The sequence below is a fragment of the Benincasa hispida genome, chromosome 3, assembly GCF_027475165.1.
Source record: "Benincasa hispida cultivar pf3 chromosome 3, pf3_genome.v1.1, whole genome shotgun sequence".
NCBI classification, from domain to species: Eukaryota; Viridiplantae; Streptophyta; class Magnoliopsida; order Cucurbitales; family Cucurbitaceae; genus Benincasa; species Benincasa hispida.
In genome coordinates this window covers 13,942,111-13,963,951 of record NC_143480.1, presented here as the reverse complement: position 1 = coordinate 13,963,951, position 21,841 = coordinate 13,942,111, and positions in this window count along the sequence as shown.

Genomic DNA, 21,841 nt, shown 5'->3' with positions numbered 1-21,841 from the left:
ACATAATCATAAGCATTCTAATTATTAATTTTGGCTCCAAAACAACATACTCGTAAAATAAAAAAGGGTTCAACACTAACCTTTGAAGATACCCTTGAATCACAAATTCCAACTGCAATTCTCCCTTTCTATGGATGTGAACCACCACAAGATCTTCCCGACTATCCTCTTGGTGCCTTAGATTGAGTTGTCGGACTCAAAATAAGCTTAAATTAGGGAAAAAATGAGAGGGGACTCTGGTTTTTCAGCTCAAAACCCAGTTTTCAACTCTTGAAACTTTCAGCTAAAACACCTTTGATGCATGCCCAATTTCCACTCCAATTTGGTTTATTTATAGCATGAATTTCATGCAAATGGATTTCCTGCATGCATTACAGCTAATGCTTGATAAATTGGACTGGAAGAGTTCATGGAATGTGACTAAGGTGCTAGCACCTAAAGTGGAAAACCCCCACCTTTTTCATTTCCAATTTTCTTCTTTTTCTTTTTAATTTGAAATTTATGTTTAAACTAAACCTTAATTTCAGTTTTTTTTATTAAAAAAACTGAAATTTTATTAATTTTTTAAAAAATTAATTCAAAATTGATTTTTCAAATAAAATAATTAATAATTAATTAAATAATTTAATTAATTCAATTAATTTAATATTAAATTAATTTAGCACCAATTTCACTATCATGAATCCTTATTCATGAATTTCATATTTAGATTATATATAAGTATTAATTGATTCTCCAATTTCATTTAATTCCAAAATTAAACGTGTAATTATATCACATATAATTACTAATTTCCTTAATTCTAATTTGAACGTTTCAAATCAACTTATCGCGCTACTCTAAGGCTAATCCGTTTGTGAGCTAGTAGAGGACCTAGTGGGCCTACAGATCATGAGCTCCATCGACCTAAACTCTTTACACCGAATTAACCTCTATTCGTTAACTACTGGGTCACTCCACTAAAGCCCAGAGCTACACTACTCTCACTGTAGATATATTGTGTCCACTCGATATAACCAAGATTAGTAAGTTAACCCTTCACAAGTTATTCGTAATAATGGTTGTGTCAAATAGTTGTTTTACCCTCGAGATTACCTCTTGTTTCTTAAGTCCCACTGATCCTCTAATGAACAATTGGTTTGTGATTCGATCATCAAACTGAGTTCCTCTCGAGCCAATGAGAGGGTGGGGTCCTTTTTTCAAGACCCGAAGTTAGCACTTAAGGGAACAACTCTCTACTATCCCTAAAAGCGGATAGGAGTGAATTTCATCTTGCACCCTATGCCCAGCTGTCTACCCGGTCTTATCCCTGAAATGTGAGACTTATTGAGCCGACGCTGTTGAGCCAACTCTCACCTATGCAAATTTAAAGTTAATCCCGAATAAACAGGGGTTCATAGTTAGCTCAAGATTAAGGTTAAGTTACCCAGGTCATCGTTTTGAAATAGTCAGTCTTAAACAGTAAACAATGTTAAAAAGTAAGAGCAGCTTATTTCGTGGTCCGATCTTGTGCAAACTCATTGCACAGGACGATCCTACTCCTATTTCATCACATGTACGAATTAGGATCACTTCGTCTATAGCACTTTACAACTACTTGTAACAACTACAGAGTGGGCTGCATCCGATAGTGTTACCAGAATAAGGCACACAATCTTATTCATATACTATAGACCATTTTGATTTTTTACTCGAACTCGATCCACTTTTATGTCTCCACATAAAGTACGGTTGGCAAAATTTCCCACGGGGACCTGCCCCGATCGGGGCTGGGAATCCCCGATTTGACCGGAGATGGGGTCAAACTAGGGACCTCTTTAGGGTTCTCGATCCTGGGACGAGGCAAGGATTGGGAGGGTGTCCCCGCCCCATCCTCGACCCTAACCCTGCCTCGATTAGGTTTTTAAATATTTTTTCTATATGTGTAATTAGATTTTTAAATATATTTTCTCTCTCTCTCTCTCTATATATATTAGGTATTTAACTTTTTACATTTAGCTTAGTTTTTAATTTAACCCATACTAAGCCCAACTAAAGTGTCTAAGCCCAAACCAAAGATAATTTTACAAAAAAAAAAAAAAAATTAAAAAAAAGTCCCTATAGGGAAATAAAAGGGAAAACGGGGAATCCTCGTCCCCGCCTTGAAATGGTGGGGATGGAGGTAAAATCCCCCATCAAGGATGGGGACGAGAAACGCTCCACTGTTCCGCCCTGGCCCCATTGCCAACTCTAACATAGAGTTCAAGTACTCATATAATAGTCATGGATCTTTTAGTTTATTGGATTTATTTCTAAAACAAAATAAGCAATTCATATATTCAATAACAACTTTATTGAATTTTCAGAATAAGTTTTATTGTTTACAAACTACGAGTTTTAGGACACAAAACCCAATAATGTAGTTGTGTACCCAGCTCTCCAATTAGACGAATTCCCAAAATGGTAGGTATATTGAGTTGGAAACCTGGCCACTCTCACCCATACAAATCAAAGGACCGCCTTCATGAGCAGAAGTTCACAACTCACTCAGGATTTAGGTCATGTCACCTATGGTCATCCTGGGGAAATGTAAGTCTTTATTATTAACAACGTTATATAATAAGACTAATCTTTTCGTTGTCCAGTCTTATATAAACTCTTTATATAGGATACCCCACTCACATGTCTCCACATGAATAATCAGGATTAGATCATTTGTAGCACTTTACAACACTTGTAACATCTACAAAGCGGCTCGTATTTGTAGTGTCACCAGGATAAGGTACCTAGTTTTATCCATCTAATACAGACTATTTAGTTTATTATTTAAACAAAATCCACTTGTATGTCTCTACATACTTGTTTAAATTACATAAAATAACCTAGGATCTTAGTTTATTGGATTGAGTGTATGCTCATAAAGTAACAATATTTTATTAATAACAATTTGTTTATACAATGTTTACAAACTACGAGAATACAAGAGATTTAGGACACCAATCTCAACACAGTTATTTTCCCTTCCCACAATATTTGGTGTGATTCCCTTTTTACCCTTCCTCTTATAGGTATGTATGATTGGAGGTTCAACATAATATACCTAAAGAAGCTAACTCTAAACACATCCGACGACTAGTTTTTATACTTTTACATAAAAAATTTTCAATTTTGTAACTTATATGGTATGAATTATAAATACCAAAATTAGATTAGTTTACATAAGAAAGCAAAAATTACATTGTAAAAGAAAAACTACAAGTCTAAACAATCTTCAAGAAATAAAAGAGTCCTTCCCGTGGATATAGGCATGTTTGGCCGAACCACGTTACTTCTTATGTGTTCATCTTCTTCCTTCTTTCATCTTTAGTTTGTCTATGCAACATTTTAACTCTGCAAAATCAACAAAGAATTAGCTGAAGAAACCCTAATATGAAAAGAAGTTGAAATAATCGTAGATAAGAGAGAGAGGGGATATTTACCAAATGAATTTTTTCTTTTCATCAATTTGATATGAAGAAGCAGAATTTTATCCCCATACATGTATAGAGATAACGCTATCTACGCGATCTTGTAAAACCAACCACTTCCTTTCAATCAAGCTTCCATTGCATCAGAATTCAATCCATTTGGGCCTTCTTTGCAGATAACTTGAACTTCAGTTGGTTTCTGTGGACCTAAAAATTAAAAGAGATAGCCCAACAAAACTGGTATTAGAGCCAAGATCATAAGATTAGCTTTTCTTGGAGCATCAAGATATTCAAGAAGATAAATCTTGGTAATTCAAGACTAGTTTTTAGATCAAGAAGTAGTTGTTGCAAGGTTCGAAATAGAAAAATTTGATGGAAAGGGTGATTTTGGCTTATGGAAGGCCAAAATCAAGGCTATACTAGGACAACAGAAAGTCCACAAGGCCCTCTCGAATCCATCTACTCTGGCTCCTAAAATTACATCACAAAAAAGAAAAGATATGGAACATTAGTTCTCAATCTTAATGACAACATCTTAAGACAAGTAATTGACCAAGACACAACTTATAAGGTGTGGACTAAGCTAGAAGGTCTTTATGCCACAAAAGATCTACTTAACAAGATGTTTTTAAGAGAAAAATTCTTCACATTCAAGATGGATTATGCTAAAACACTATTTGAAAATTTGGATGAGTTTAAAAATAATTTCTGAGTTCAAGAGCCTTGGGGAAAAGATTGGTGATGAAAATAAAGCTTTTGTCCTATTGAATTCACTCGAAGCCTGTAAGGAGGTGAAAAATGCCTTGAAATATGATAGAGAGTCAATAACCACTGATGCCATTATTTCACCATTAAGGACTAGAGAGTTAGAGCTTTAAGTCATCAAGAAGAAACAGCCTAATGTAGGACTATTTGTCAAAGGCAAGAACAAGTAGAACTAATCTAAAGGTGGTAAACAGCAGCCTAGTGAAGAACACAAGCCTAAAACTAAACTGAGGTGTATCTACTGTAAGAAGAAGGGACATCTTATGAGAGATTGTTATAGTCTAAAAAGAAAGAATTAATAAAAGGAGAAGGATTATAAAGGAAAACAGCCTGAAGCCTCTGTTGTCGAAGGTTCATACTTCTATTCTGATGCCTTAGCCTCTAGAAAGAATAAAACCAACCAGGTAAGTCCTTTAGGGAAGCATGATTGGGTACTAGATTCTAGTTGTACCTTTCATATAACACCTTTTAGACCTTGGTTTAACATCTACAAAGATTTAGATAGAGAGCTGGTGTATATGGGGAACAATGAATCCTGTAAGATCAAGGGAATTGGTTCAGTATCTTTAAAATTGAAAGATGGATCAGTCAAGATTCTTAGAAATATTAGACATGTACCCTTACTCAAGAGAAATTTGATATCTTTGGGCATGTTATACTCCATAGGGTGTGAATTCAGGGGAAAGAATGGAATCATAGAGGTTATTAAGGATTCTAAGATGGTCTTGGTTGGTGAGAAAGTAAATGACTTTTATATTGTTAGAGGAGTAGAAATGATGATTGGATCCTATGCTATTTCTATAATAGCCTTGACAGAAGCAGACTTATGGTACAAAAGATTGTCACATATCAGTGCTAAAGGATGTAAATTCTATCTAAGTAAGGTATACTGCCTAAAAGGATCATTGAACATCTTTCCTTTTGTGAACATTGCATATTAGGGAAAGCTACTAGGAAAAGCTTTATAAAATCTCAGCATACTACAAAGAAATACTTGGCTATGTTCATTCTGACTTATAGGGTGATAAAACTAGCATGCAAGAAGCAGAAGCAAGCATAATCATTAGGCACTCTAATTTCATTAATTTAAGTAACAAGCATGCATGAACATAAAAATACATTTAGGGTTTCAGAATGCTTTACTTTTGAAGATCTCCTCAATTCCGCAACATCTTGCTCGTTTTTCCTTTCCAAATCCTTGAAAACAACCATTTGATATTTCTTACTATTCTCTAAGAGCTTAGATTGGATCGTGGGCTCCAAAATGACTAGGATTTCAAGGGAATTTTAAGGAGAGCTATCTGGTTTTGGTGTCAAGAGAATGAAGAATTGGTTTTCAGCAAAATCCAATTTTGCATCTCCTTCTTCAGCTGATTTGAATTCCCTTTTTTTATTCAAAATCCTCATGCAACTTATTGGGGTTGATGCCCTAAAGTCTCGTATCCTGTAGTTTGTAAATAGATTGTACGAATGCTTGTGATGTATAATATATGATATTTACTTCACTTATTGACTTTGCACATTTGGATATTTTATTTGCTTTACCACAAACCAATAAAATTAAAATCCTTGGTTGTCATTATGTAACTTAAACATGTATGTGATGACATACAAGTGAATCATGTCTTAAGTGACAATCAAAATGGTCTGTAGTATATGGATACAGGAAGGAAGCCTTATCTTGGTAACACTACGGATGCGGCCCGCTTTGTGGAATAGTTACAAAGGTTAAGACTTGCTTCAGATGATCTAATCCTGATCATTCATGTGCGGACGTGCGAGCGGGGGTGTCCTATACAAAGAGTTTGTATAAGATCTGACCAAGAAGTGTTAAAGTCTTGTCATATAACCCCGTTCATGACAAAGGCTTCACTTCACTAGGATGACCATAGAAACATGACCTCAATCCTGAGTGAGTTGGGAATTTCTGCCATTGAAGACGGTGAAGGAAATCGGATTCGAGATTTCCATGATTAGTGGAAGAACAATTATTCCACATCACAATCATGAATGAACATTAAATTTACAGTCTACTTCAAACAAGCGGTTATATAATTCATATAGAAATGATAGCATGAAAAACTCAAATGAAAAAAGAGAAAAACTCTACGAACATTTGAAGATGCGTCTCCATGCTCTGTTGCGCACGACTGCTTGAATAATAGCAACCTAGAACGCTTGATCTACACGACTGCAATATAGCACGAACTCTTCGTACTCATCCGCAACGATCGCCTCGGCCACGAACTCCTCAGCAACAACAGGAACGACCTCCATAGAACCTCGACGGTGTCGAGTTGAGTAAGACACCACCAACAAGGCGATCTTGGTATTCTTGGTGTGAGAATCCAAAGGGTGGGCTTTGTTCGAACTTGGTATGAGGCGGACGAAGGAAGAAAACACCGATTGTGTACACGACTGGGTAAGTGGGATATGGCAGAGACCTATCATACAGGTCGATGCCCAATCGTTTAGATAAAGCTATGCGATCGTCTAGCTCATCATTTAGCACGGTTTGTCACCTATAGACATTACACAATTGTTAACTTTGGCAAGCGATGGTCTAGCAAAACTATGTGATCGTTTGGTAAATATTGTACGATCATTTAGCTCGCCACTGTACGATCATTTAGCTTGCCCAGTTGTCATTTAGTAAATTCGTATTTACTTGCTGGCTACATGAGTTTCTTTTACACGAGAGAGAAAACTCAAAAAACTTTTTATGAAAACTTTTCAACAGTTTGTAAATCATTTTTTCAAAATAGGAAAATCACTTTCCTTTTAAACTCACGGTTACCATGAATCCAATAACCACTCATTGATTTGGTTATTAAAGAAAAAGAATTAATTATTCAATAATTAATATTATTATAAATATAAATGATAACCAACTTATCATACTATATTTATAACCTATAGTTTTAATATTTCATCTCATGAAACATACAAATCATAGTTCTTTTTCTATTCCATGGTACTTAATGTAAATCTCATTTACATCAATCCTCCACTAGATGTATCTCATAAATTATACTGATTATATAATATATAATCAAAATATCTCTTGTCAATTTGAACATTTTAAATCAACACCTAGAACTGATCCTCAACTGAATTCATTGAGCTACCAAGGGAACCTCATGAACTTGTAGCTCGAAACTCCAACGGTACGTGAATAACTAACTAAACTCTTTAGTCATGGGATCCACCATCTGTTAACTGCCAGACACTTCACTAAAGACCGACAGCTGAACTCTCCTTACCACAGATATATTATGTGTCCATCTTAACTAATCAACAATACGACAACCCTTCACAGATCGCACGTAAGTACAGTTGGGCCAATAACCGTTATGCCCCTATAGTTACATCTGTCTCCTTAAGTACCACTGATCTCTCTAATGAACATAAGTCAAAGTCAAACTATGACTGGGTCTTCTCTTCCAAAGAGAAGTTGTGGTCACTATGTTCAAGCCCCAGAATCAGCCCTTAAGGTTTATCCCTACTTCGGGAAAGGAGTGAATTTCATATTATGGATTGAGTTCCCAGCTCCCAGATCAGACAAGTCCCAAAAAGGTAGGCTGTTGAGTTGGTAATCTGGTCACTCTCTCCCATACTAATCAAAGGACCACCCCCAAAGGCAGAAGTTCCCAAAACATTCAGGATTGAGGTCGTGTCACCTATGGTCGTTTAGGTGAGATGCAAATCTCTAGTATCAACGGCGTTATATACAGAGTCTAGTCATTTCGTGGTCCAGGTCTTATACAAACTCTTTGTATAGGACACCCTCGCTCGTACGTCTTCACATGAATGGTCAGGATCTACCATCTGTAGTAGTTTACAACACTTGCAAACCTCTACAAAGCGGGCCGTATCCGTAGTGTCATCAGGATCAGGTATCCCACCTTAATCATTATACCACAGATCTATTTAGATTATCACTTATGACACGATTCACTTGTATATCACATATACATGCTTAAGTTTACATAAGATAACCAAGGAACTTTGTTTATTGGATATGAGTAAATGTGAGAAGCTCGATCGGTCTGAAAGTCAGAGTCCGTGTATCCTGTAAGGATTAGATCCTTATCTCCATACATAAGCATGTAGTCCCTCGTTCTTCGAAGATACTTGAGGATCGTCTTGATCGCCGTCCAGTGATCAAATCCTGGATTGGACTGATACCGACTGACAATCCCTACTGCATTGTCGGGTCTGGTATACAACATTGCATACATCAAGATTCCTAGCATAGGGAATCCGTCTCATCTCCTCAACCTCTTGAGGTGTCTTAGGATATTGATCCTTAAACAGAATGATTCCATGCCTGATGGGGTAACAAACCCCTCTTGGAATCCTGCATCCTGTACCTGATCAACATTTGATCAATATACGATGCTTGAGACAGGGCTAACCGTTTGTTCTTGCGTTCCAGAATATTCTGGATCCCGATAACATACTCTGCCTCACCCAAATCATTCATTTGGAACTGGGCAGTTAACCAACTCTTAATGTCAGTTAGATACCCTATGTTCGTTGCTATGATGATTCGCTCTAAGAGTATTTTGTATAAAATAAATTGGAAGAATAAGTTCTAGGTATAAGTGATGCATTTATGCTTTGATGCATTTAAGTAATTGTAACACGTTGGGGCGTCAGATATATGCAACAGAACGCACACAACTCCTAATGACGTTCAAGTTTTCCTAAACCAGACCCAAGTATAATTCTAATTTAGGTTCCTGGTAAGTCCAAGGTCGAACTCAGGGATTCAATTAACCAAACGCAGACCTTGCGTTGTATCTATTGTAGGGGTTTTTCCTAAATAAATGTGAGAAATGTGTTATTTACACTAAATTGATGTGCCTGTGCAAGAGATGCAAAAGTGTTGAGTAGTTAGTGATGGATCATGTGAGAATGGAGTTTAATGTAAGTGGACACGTCGATCTAAGATGAATGTACACAAACAAGGATGTGATGTGGATGGGATGGAGTGATTTGCTTATCTTTTGTTCATGCTTTAGACTTCATTCAACATTTCTCAATTTGAATAACATACAAAACCTATCTCTAGGATGCATGCGTCTAACACAGAATGCAATAGACACCAGTAAGTCTATCTCTAACTGTACTATGCGTTCTACTTGATGCAGCTTAGTTATTCTCTCGAACAATCTAAGTTAAATATGCTTTTTACCAATTTTTCAAGTTGGCTTGAGCGTTGGAATGAAGTTTGGCATAAAGTATTAATGCATTCAACATAAACAAGAAATAAACAATGGTAAGTATGATGGATCAAATATATGGATTTTGTAAAGAAACAAAGAGTCTTTACAAAAGCAATATTTAATCAAATGAAATGAAAGCAATAAATGAGATGAAAGAAACATAGTCAAGCCAAAGAATACAATCTCTTGTATTTCTTTGGCTCAATCTCGTTGTGTACAATCACTTAAATAGGAATTGGATGAAGTGTCTTTCTCAAGAGTAGCTTCCTCCACTCCCTGACCGGCGGTAGTGGTGGTTTTCAACCCTTCTGATCGTCTGGCACCATAACACAACTTCTAAGAACTAAAACTATGTCTATAATATACAGAGAGTAAGGATCTTGATAATTTTCGAACTTCTTGACTCTGGAGGGACTTCATCTATTTATAGGTGTTGGTCACGTTCATTTGGTGAATAGGCAGCATTAAAGTCCATGCCCTGATTAGCCGCTTGACTCTCGGAAGCTTTTCAGACGTCGTCTACTGCGTGGAAGCTTTTCAGACGCCGCCTGCTGCAGGTGCCCATACTTGCAAGTGGTGATGTGACACAATCAGCCTGAAGTAATGAATCTTTTCTACATTGAACTCCCTCCAACGCATGGCCCATGCATTAGAGCTTTTCCTGCGGCACTTGTCTAATGCATTAGCATTAATCCTTGCGTTGAAATCCTGTAATACAATGCGTTAGTGTCGCAATATTTAGTAATAAAACTTCTTTTGTATGAGTTTGCTAACGTTTGAATAAATCCATGCGTTTCTTCTAAAAATGAGGAGAATTTATCATTAAAAACCTTAGTTGTTCCAACTTAAGAGCAAAAATAACTTGTATTTCAACAAGTTATCACCATATATCATTCCAAATGAGTAAGATATCATCCACATACAGTACAGGATACTGAGCTGTTGATGATCTTCTTGTAAACACAAGGCTCATTAATGTTCTGGTCAAAGCCAAATGACTTGACAGTAGTGTCAAATCTGATGTTCCAAGATCGAGATACTTGTTTCAGCCCATAAATGGACCTATTAAGCTTGCAAACTCTTTGTTCTTGATCTGAAACGATGAATCCCTCTGGTTGAGTCATATAGATGGTCTCCTCAAGATTATCATTAAGAAAAGCAGTCTTGACGTCCATTTTCTATATTTCATAATCATAAAATGTGGCTATGGACAGGAGAATCTGGATAGACTTCAGCATGACAACAGGTGAGAAAGTTTCCTTTTAGTCAACTACCTCAACCTGAGTATAACCCTTTGCCACGAGCCTAGCCTTAAAGGTTTGCACCTTTCCATCTACACCTTTCTTTTGCTTGTAGAGCCACTTACACCCAATAGGTCTTACCCGATCAGGTGAATCAACAAGCTCCCAGGCGTTATTGAAGTATGTAGACTCCATTTCCTGGTTCATGGCTTTAACCCATTCATCCTTGTCAACATCCTTCATTACTTTCTTAAAAGACAACGGATCCTCGACCCCATCATTTGTAATGACATTTTGGGCTTCAGTCATACCCATGTAGCGATCCAGTGGGTTCATAACCCTCCCACTACGTCGAGGCAGTCTCAACTCTTGAGCTGGTTGACTAGACGTCCCGTCCTCAACCATTCTTGTTGAACCCTCAACAGTCTTAGTCTCACTAGAGATCTCATGTAAAACGAGCTTACTTCGTGGCTTATGATCCCTCATGTGGTCTTCTTCCAAGAAGATAGCATTAGTGGAAACAAACACTTTATTCTCACTCGAATCATAGAAATATCCACCTCTCGTTTCCTTGGGGTAGCCTACAAAGAGACAAACCTATGAATGCGATTCCAACTTCTTTGGTTAGTCGCTAGCACATGTGTCGGACAGTCCCAAATCCTGAAGTGACGTAAACTACCTTTACGTCCTCTCCATAACTCAAAAGGTGTTTTAGAAGCACTTTTCGAGGGAATGTTGTTCAGGATATAACATGCAGTCTGTATTGTATAACCCCAAAACGTGTCTAGAAGATGAGCATAATTCATCATAGACCGAACCACGTTCAACAAGGTCTTGTTTCTCCTTTCTGATACACTATTCTGCTGAGGTGTACCAGGGGTCGAGAGTTGGGATGCAATCCCATGTTCTATCATATAATTTAGGAATTGAAGGTCTATATATTCTCCACCACGATCAGATCGTAGTGTTTTTATCTTCTTACCTAACAAGTTTTCAACTTCAGCCTTATACTTCTTGAACTTCTCAAGGGCTTCAGACTTACGTTGCATTAGGAAGAGATACCCAAACCTTGAATAATCATCTATGAAAGAGATGAAATATTCATACCCACCTCAAGCTCTAATATTCATCGAACCACAGAGGTCTGAATGTACAAGCTTCAAGGCTTCTTTGGCTCTGTAACCTTTTCCAGTAAAAGGTCGTTTGGTCATCTTGCCTTCGAGGAATGATTCACATACCGGCAAGGAGTTTTTTTCTAAACTCTTTAGAAGTCTACTTTGCACCAACTTCTCAATCCTATTGAGGTTGATATGACCTAACCTAAGATGCCAAAGAAGGGCGTTTTCCTTTGGAGAAACGTTTAGTCTTTTAGCTGTTGTTGTCGTATTGAACATTTCAGTGTTAAACAAGGCTTTTATGACTAACAACCTTAGTACATATAAGTTATTTTTCATTGAACCATAACCAATCTCCAGTCCATTCTTGAAAATAAACATTTTATTCTCAGAAAGGAGACGGTGTAGCCTTGTTCAATGAGACAAAAAACTGAGATTAAGTTCCTCGTAATCCAATAATATGAGGAACTACAAAAACATTATCCAATAATAGATAACATTTCTTGTCAACAAATAACTTCAGCCTGCCTACAGTAACAGCTGAAACAACCGCACCAGTACCGACTCGAAGAGTCATCTTTCTCTGTGGCAACGTTTGCTAGGAATTGAATCCTTGGTTAGAGGAACTGACATGATTGGTAGCACTTGAATCGAGGATCCAGGTAGAATCATCATTCTCTACCAGATATGTCTCCAAGACCAATAAATCATATTTACTCTCTTGTCTCTTCTTTTAAAGAGTAGTGGGATCGAGGTCGTTTGCCACGAAATTTGTTTCACATGATTCTTTTCACTGTAAGAAATCGGTCATTTATAAAAGCTTTAAACGGAAATACTAATGAGTTTCTGAAAAGAAAAACATATTGACCTACGTTAGGTTTTAAGCAAATACCCGTTGTAAAACAAAACAACATCCAATAAGGTTTTAGCAAAACTAATAAGAACCCCTTGTGACATCTAGTTTCGCAATGACGCTTCAAAGGTTTAGAACAAAAGTCGTTGAAGGGAGGTCAGTTATCCCTCCTCTGACTTGAGAAGTTTTCAACCAGTCATTAATATCGGAACAACTCTTGCTCCTATAAAGACTAGCCATCATTGATTTAGCCAAGAGATCATTAACTTACTTAACAATCTCCCGTAAATATAATCCACCATTTTAAGCCCTAGAGGTCCATCCCAAAAGGCCAATCTGAAGGGAAAAAATCCGATTGGGGCAAAACTTAAAGTACCATATCCATTTCTGGAGTTCACTTTGATATTGACCAATTGCACAAAACCCATCCGAAGGGGGACGCTTCGAAGGCGACACAAGGGCGTACAGAATAATCTCATGGTGTGAACCAATGACAGAGACCATAAGACATGTTGACACACACCCTTCACCCACTTACTATAAATATTATCTCCGTACACCTTGATATTGACTAATGCAAACACCATCTGAAGAGGGATGCATCCTGGGCACCACAAGGCTAAGCATGAATCTCACGGTGTGAACATACAGGGAGAAACGTGCATGGAATTATAGACATATCTCATATGCCTCTTCCTCCCGCTGAGTATTTTATAACCTAGGGTTTAGCTTACTTAGAAAAAACACGGCTAAGGATTTTAACTAAGTGACTTTTAGGTTTTCCCAAGCGTAACTTTTACCTTGGATAGTCGAACAACTTTTGATCATCATCCATTAAACTCTTTAACAGAGTCTTTGACCAAATCGTCGTATGCTTGTTAAAAATCTATCTAATTCACCTTTCCAGGTAGTTTCCCAGGTAGGGGTGTTACGTTTCCGTCAACTTAAGACCCCTAGCCTAGCCAGAACCCACCTTAGACAAAAGGTCCCTTATAGATAGGTTTACAACAAATTTAAATCTTTTATTCCAACCAATTTTATCCTATTAAATTGATTTTAAAAGATTAATCTAGGTTACTAAACAATTTAGAACCATTTGAACTTAGATCTATCTCAATACAATTTTAAAATCCTTTTAAAAAACTTGAGTTCACCCTAAGTCCACATGCAACTTTGAATTATTGATTTTAGGTCTAATTTTCTTTATAACACTTATAAACGGAAACAACCACCACAATGCGAAACTAATACATTCAAAGCATTGATAATGCTTATAAATAGCCTAAGTGTCATGCTTAATGTATTGTCCATTCATTGCTACTTCTTTTATATAATACTTATACAAAACCGTAATGAAACAAGCAAAAGATGCTTCCATTCTCCCTTAGACTATAACATTTATAATAAAAGGATGATGCATGATAATGCTCACTGCATGCAAAATATAACTCTTATATTTCATGATGCATGCTCATGCTTTTAAGTAATTTATTCATGCAATATTATAACAATTATAATACATGATGCATGAATAATTGCACAACCTAAGGTGGGTTTTAACTATATGATAAACACTTTGGCATATAACTACCATAAATCACATGTATAAACAACCAATGTTCATGAACCAGGTAAAATTGCCTTAAAAACACAAAAGAAAAGCTAAGTATTACACAAAAAGGAGTCTCCGGTTCAAATAGGCGAACCGGGTTTTGAACCGCTCGGGCAAAGCATCACTCCTTTATCCATCGTATACTAAGCACCCCACGATCGTCTACACGATAAAACAAATGCTTTGCTCTATCATTTACCAACGCTCCTAGAGCTAAACGATCGTTTAACATATACTATACAATCGTTCAGAAAAATCTAAACGATCATTTAGCTATTACTACACGATCGTGTACCTTTACTAACCGATGAAGCCTGAAGTACACGATCGCTTAGCACGCTTCGCAAAACGCCCGCCTTTCATGATCATCTAAGCGACTATAATGTCGCAAAGCACCATAGCCTAAGAGATCGCTTAGCTAGCGCCTCCGTATCGCATACGCGCGATCTCATATGTAGTAACTAAGTGATGAAGTTTGCTAACTACACGATCGTCTAGCGCGCGCCTTCTACTAAACGAAGAGCATCACATGCTCCCACTACGATTGTCTACCTCCAGCGCCTACGCGATCGGGCAACCAACGCGAGGCGATATGGTAAACGATTTACCCCATAGCTTAGCAATAGCTAAACGATCGTTTAGAATATACTATACGATCATCTAGAAAAATCTAAACGATCGATTAGTTAATTCCCAACGATCATTTACCTGAAGCTACATGATTATTCTAAATCACAATCATGAATGAACATTACATTTACAGTCGACTTCAAACAAGCGATTATAATATTCATACAAAAATTACAGCATGAAAAACTCAAATGAACGGAGAGAGAAACTCTACGAACATTTGAAGATGCATCTCCATGCTCCGTTGCGCACGACCACTCAAACAACAGCAACCTTGAACGCTCGATCTACACGACCGCAACACAGCACGAACTCTTCGCACTCGTCCTCAACGATCGCCTCGGCCATGAACTCCTTAGTAAAAGCACAAATGGCCTCCACAGAACCTCGGCGTTGTCGAGTTAAGTAACACACCATTAACAAGGCGACCTTGGTATTCTCGGTATGAGAATCTAGAGGGTGGGCTCTGTTTGAACTTTGTATGAGGCAGACGAAGGAGGAAAGCACCAATTGTGTACACGACTAGGCAAGTGGGAGATGGCGAAGACCTATCGTATAGGTCGATGCCTAATCGTTTAGATAAAGCTTTGTGATTTTCTAGCTCATCATTTAGCACGGTCTGTCGCCTACAGACATTACACGATCGTTAACTTTGGGCAAGCAATCTTCTAGCAAAACTATGTGATCGTTTGGTAAATATTGTACGATCGTTTAGCTCGCCCAACTGTCGTTTAGTAAATTCGTATTTACTTTCCTACTACGTTAGTTTCTTTTGCACGAGAGAGAAAACTCAAAAAAAAAATTTACGAGAACTTTTCAACAGTTTGTAAATCATTTTTTCAAAATATGAAAACCACTTTGCTTTTAAACTCACAGTTACCATGAATCCAATAACCAGCCACTCATTTTGTTATTAAAGAAAAAGAATTAATTATTTAGTAATTAATATTATTATAAATATAAACGATAACCAACTTATCATAATATTTATAACATATAGTTTTAATATTTCATCTCATGAAACATACAAACCACAGTTCTTTTTCTATTCCATAGTACTTAATGTAAATCTCATTTACATCAATCCTCCACTAGATGTATCTCATACATTATACCGATTATATCATATATAATCAAAATACCTCTTGTCAATTTAAAGATTTCAAATCAACACCAAGAACTAATCCCCAGCTAAATTCATTGAGCTACCAAGGGGACCTTATGTACTTATAGCTCGAAGCTCCAACGATACGTGAATAACTAACTAAACTTTTTAGTCACGGGATCCACTAACTGTTAACTGCCAGGAACTTCACTAAAGACCGATAGATGAACTCTCCTTACCACAGATATATTATGTGTCCATCTTAACCAATTAGTAGTGTGACAACCCTTCACAGATTGCTCGTAAATATAGTTGGGCCAATAACCGTTTTGCCCCTGTAGTTACATTTGTCTCCTTAAGTACCACTGATCCCTCTAATGAAAATAAGTCATAGTCATACTATGACTGAGTCTTCTCTTCCAAAGAGAAGCTGTGGTCACTATGTTCAAGCCCCAAAATCAACCCTTAAGGGAGCAATCTCTTTATTTATCCCTACTTCGGGAAAGGAGTGAATTCCATATTGTGGATTGAGTTCTCAGCTCCCAGATCAGACAAGTCCCCAAAAAAGTAGGCATGTTGAGTTGGCAATCTGGCCACTCTCACCCATACTAATCAAAGAACCACCCTCAAAGGCAGGAGTTTCCAAAACACTCAGGATTGAGGTCGTGTCACTTATGATCGTTTAGGTGAGATGCAAGTGTCTAGTATCAACGGCGTTATATACAGAGTCTAGTCATCTCATGGTTCAAGTCTTATACAAACTCTTTGTATAGGATACCCTTGCTCGCACGCCTCCACATGAATGGTCAGGATCTACCATTTGTAGTAGTTTACAACACTTACAAACATCTACAAAGGAGGCCATATCCGTAGTGTCACTAGGATCATGTATCCCACCTTAATCCTTATACTACAAACCTTTTTAGGTTATCACTTAAGGCATGATCCACTTGTATATCATATATACATGTTTAAGTTCACATAAGATAACCAAGGAGCTTTGTTTATTGTATATGAGTAAATGCCAGAATTAAATAACACTTATTTTATTCATTAAAATATGTGTATCTTTACAAAACAACGAGACTCTGGGAGAATTAGGACACAAATCCCAACAAACGATCCTTTGATATGCTTGGGTGCGAGTGCCCAGAGCGCCTGCTCAAACCTACCACTTTGGGGATTCGTCTGATTTGGGAGCTGGAAACTCCGCTACACAAGATGGAGTTCACTCCTTCCCTAAAGCAGGGGTAAGTAGATAGATTGCTCCCTCAAGGGTTGATCTTGGAGCTTGAACGATGTGGCGCCAAACACCTTCTCATGGTCCGAGACGTGTTCACACATAGTAGGACTATGTTGTTTTCTTCATTAGAGGGATCAGTGGTACTTAAGAAGTAAGATGAAACTACAGAGTAAAAACGGTAAATTGGCCAAGCTGTACTTACGAGCATCTATAAAGGGTCGTCGTACTAATGATTGGTTATATCCGATGGACATAGAAATATATCTATGGTAAGAAGAGTTTAGCTGTCAGTCTTTAGTAGAATGCCTGGTAGTTAACGGATGGTGGATATCGTGACTAAAGAGTTTAGTCAGTTATTCAAGTACCGTGGGAGCTTTGAGCCATAGGTCTATAAGATCCCCTTGGTAGCTTGGATACAATTTGAGAATTAGTTTTTGGGTCAATTTGAAATGTTCAAATTGACAAGAGGGAGTTCGATTATATATAATTGAACTAGTTAATTATACATGATACAATTGTCTTAATGTGTGAGATACATTAATTTGGAGAAAATTGGATATAAATATAATTTATATCTAGTGAAGGAAAAATACTATGATTAATATATGATATTAATCCATAGGTTATGAATATAATGTGATTATATTTATTATTTATTAATTGAACAGTTATGGGATAATTGGCCAGTGTCTCTTCATTCTCATAACTGATGAGTAAGATGAAAAATCGTTTTAAGTTGCTTAAATAGCTCACGGTGTGTTAAGAATTTGATCGCATAGTGTTTTGAGAAGGTCATCGCTTAATAAATCAAAGCCTATATGATAGTGCTGTTTACTCAACGATCGCTTACACCCACGCGCGCTACTTACTAAACGATCGCTTATCTTTTACTAAACGATCGTTTAGTGGCCAAGCTTTACTAAACGATCGTATAGATGATCGCTTAGCTTTTCCTACATGATTATATAGACGATCGCTTAGCTTTTTCTACACGATCGTATATTTCACCTAAACGATCAAACATTATATCTATACGATAAACGAGTCTTTCTCCCACTTGCTTGATCGTTGTATACAATCTCTTTTCCTCCTCCCTTTTACCAAATCCGAATAGAGCCCACTTTTTGGATTCTCACTCTGAGAATACTGAGGGTTCCAAGTGGTGGTGTCGTCCCTTTTCCTCATCAATTCGTGTGGAGACTATTCATGGTAGACGATTAGGTGTTGCGGAACGATAGCTTGTCGTTCAAGCGAAAGCTAGGTTTGCTGTGAAGGCAGTCTTCAACTGGTAAATTTGGGATCGAAAACGAAGGGTTATACTTACGTGAAATTGTTAAGGGTTAACAATTCTGAACTAAACAAATGGTGGCTGTTAGGTTCAGTTCCAAGAGTTGGTTCTGCCTAATGGTTGAGAATGTCTCATCATAATGGAGGGACATCTGATCGCCCCATCAGCGACTTTTTTCCTGCCTCGCTGGGGCATCATTGCAAAATAGAAGTCTTATCAGTTAGGGTACTTGGAAACTGTTTTGCTAAAACTAATTGGTTAAAATGTGGTTTTTCAAAATCTTATAAAAGTTTATTCGTTTTCAACTACAGTTTTAAAAATGGCTACAACCACTATTAGTTTACTAAGCACCGAAAAACTACTCGAGTTGGAAACATATGATCACGACGATACTCATCATCGAGGATCTGAAGTTTGTCCTTACGGAGAACTGTCCTCCTATTCCACCTTAAGACGCTACTCGAAATGTTTGAGGGGCGTACGAGTGATGGACACGAGCAAACGAGAAGGCCTGAGCCTATATCTTGGCCAGTCTTAGTGGCGTGTTGGCCAAGAAACATGAGTCCATGGTTTCAGCACGTGAGATCATGGAGTCCCTACGGGGAATGTTTGGATAGCTCAAGCACGAGGCTCTGAAACGCATCTTCAACTCCAAAATGGAGGAAGACATCTTTGTTCGTGAACACGTCCTTAATATAATGGTCCACTTTAACGTGGTGGAGATGAATGGGTCTAAAATTGATGAGGGCAGTCAGGTTAGCATTATCCTACATTCATTACCGGAGAGCTTCCTCTACTTTGTTAGCAATACGATTCTTAACAAAGTGGAATATACCATTAATACTCTCCTCAACAAGTTGCAGACTTACCAATATTTGCTGAAAAGTAAGAAGAAGAGGTGAGGTGAGGCAAATGTTGACTCGTGTTCTAAAAAGTTCCATCGAGGTTCGACCTCTGGGATGAAGTCTGCACCTTTAATTTCAACTTTGGAAAGGGGAAGAAGAAAATGGTGGTAAAGGGAAAGGGAAAGCGCCTACTAACCCGCCACCTATCGCCTAGAAGAAGCATCCACAGCCGGTTGAAAAAGGAACATGTTTCCACTGCAACCAAGATGGGCACTGGAAGAGGAATTGTCCTCGCTATCTGAAGGATGATGGATATCGTGGCTAATGAGTTTAGTCAGTTATTTACATACAGTTGGAGTTTCGAGCCATAGGTCCATAAGGTCCCATTGGTAGCTTGGATACAAGTTGAGAATCAGTTTTTGGGTCAGTTTGAAATATTCAAATTGACAAGAGGAAGTTCAATTATATATAATTGAACTAGTTAATTATATATGATATAATTGTCTTTATGTATGAGATACATTAATTTGGAGAAAATTGGATATAAATATGATTTATATCTAGTTGGGGAAAAATACTATGATTAACATATGATATTAATCCATACGTTATGAATATAATGTGATTATATTTATTATTTATTAATTGGACAATTATGGGATAATTTGCCAGTGTATCTTCTGTTTTCGTAACTGATGAGTAAGATTAAGAATCATTTTTGATACGCTTAAATAGCTCACGGTGTATTAAGCATTTGATCGCAGAGTGTTTTAAGAGGGTCATCGCTTAGTAAAACAGAGTCTATATGATAGTGTTGTTTACTGAATGATCATTTACACCCGTGCATGCTACATACTAAACGATCGCTTATCTTTTACTAAACGATTGTTTAGCGCCCGAGCTTTACAAAATGATCGTATAGGCGATCACTTAGCTTTTCCTACACAATTGTATAGACGATCGCTTAGCTTTTCCTACACAATCGTATACTTCACCTAAACGATCAAGCATTTTGTATACGAGTCTTTCTCTCACTTACTTGATCGTTGTATACGATCTCTTTTCCTCTTCCCATATACCAAATCCGAACAGAGCCCATTCTTTGGATTCTCACTCTGGGAATACTGAGGGTTCCAAGTGGTAAGTGTCGTCCCTTTTCCTCATCTGTTCGTGTGGAGACTATTTGTGGTAGACGATTGGGTGTTGCTTAACAATAGCTTGTCGTTCCAGGGAAAGCGAGATTTGTTGTGAAGAGAGTCTTCAACAGTAAATTTACTTGTTCTTCTTTTTATTTATCTCTAAGCATGTCAGTAATTTAGTATTATGATGCAATCTGTATGTGTAAATGTAAATGTGGTAATTCTGGCACAATGCTTTTGGAAATATCCGCTTCCGCTTAGAGGCACTCTTGTATAAGAGTTCTTTCACAACTTACATAATTGAGTGACACCAATCCAACTCGATTGGAAGTGGATTTTTAGGTATAAAATTGAGTGGGAGAAGTGGTAAATTCCCACTTCACCCTAATTTTTCATTTTTAATTGATTTTGTTTAATAAATCAATTTAATTTGAAATCTCAAATTTCAAGTTTAAAATGAATTTTTTTAATAAAATATCAATTCAATAATTAATATTTTAAATAAAATTTATTAATTTTAAACAAAATTAAATCTAATAATTATTTTTAATTAATTAAACAATTTAATAAAATTAATATCAAATATTAAATTAATATAACATTAATTCCAGAACATGAATCTCTATTCATGTAATTAATATTTAAATCATATTTAAATATTCTCAAATTCTCCAATATCATTTAATTAAATGTTTAATTATATCGCATATAATTAATAATTCCCTCAAATCAACTTGAACGTTTCAAATTTTCTCATCACGTTATTCTAAGGTTTAGTCCGTTTGTGAGCTAGTAGGGGGGCCTAATGGACCTACAGATCATGAGCTTCAATGATCTGAGATTAATTGGCTAAACTCTTTTGATCGAATTAATCAACATTCTTTAACTACTAGATCACTCCATGAAAGGCCAGTAGTTGCACTCTCCTCGTTATTGATATATTTTTGTCCATTTGATTTAATCAGGATGAGTAAGTCGATCCTTCACAGGTTGTCCGTATTTATAGTTTGATCAAAATTACCGTTTTACCCCTATAATATATCTTGCTCCTTAAATCTCCATTAATCCACTAATGAACAATTGGTATATGGTTCTACCAAAAAATTGAGTCCCTCACAGTCATAGAAAGGGTGGGGCCCCTTTGTTCAAAACTAGGAGTCAGTACTTAAGGGAACAATCTATTTGCTAACCCTAAAACGGGCAGGAGAGAATGTCTTACCCCTAAAATGGGAGGCTTATTGAGTGGCGTTGTTGAGTCACTCTTGCCCATGCAAATTAAAGGACATCTTGAGTAAACAGGAGTTCATAGTTAGCTCAAGATTCAGATC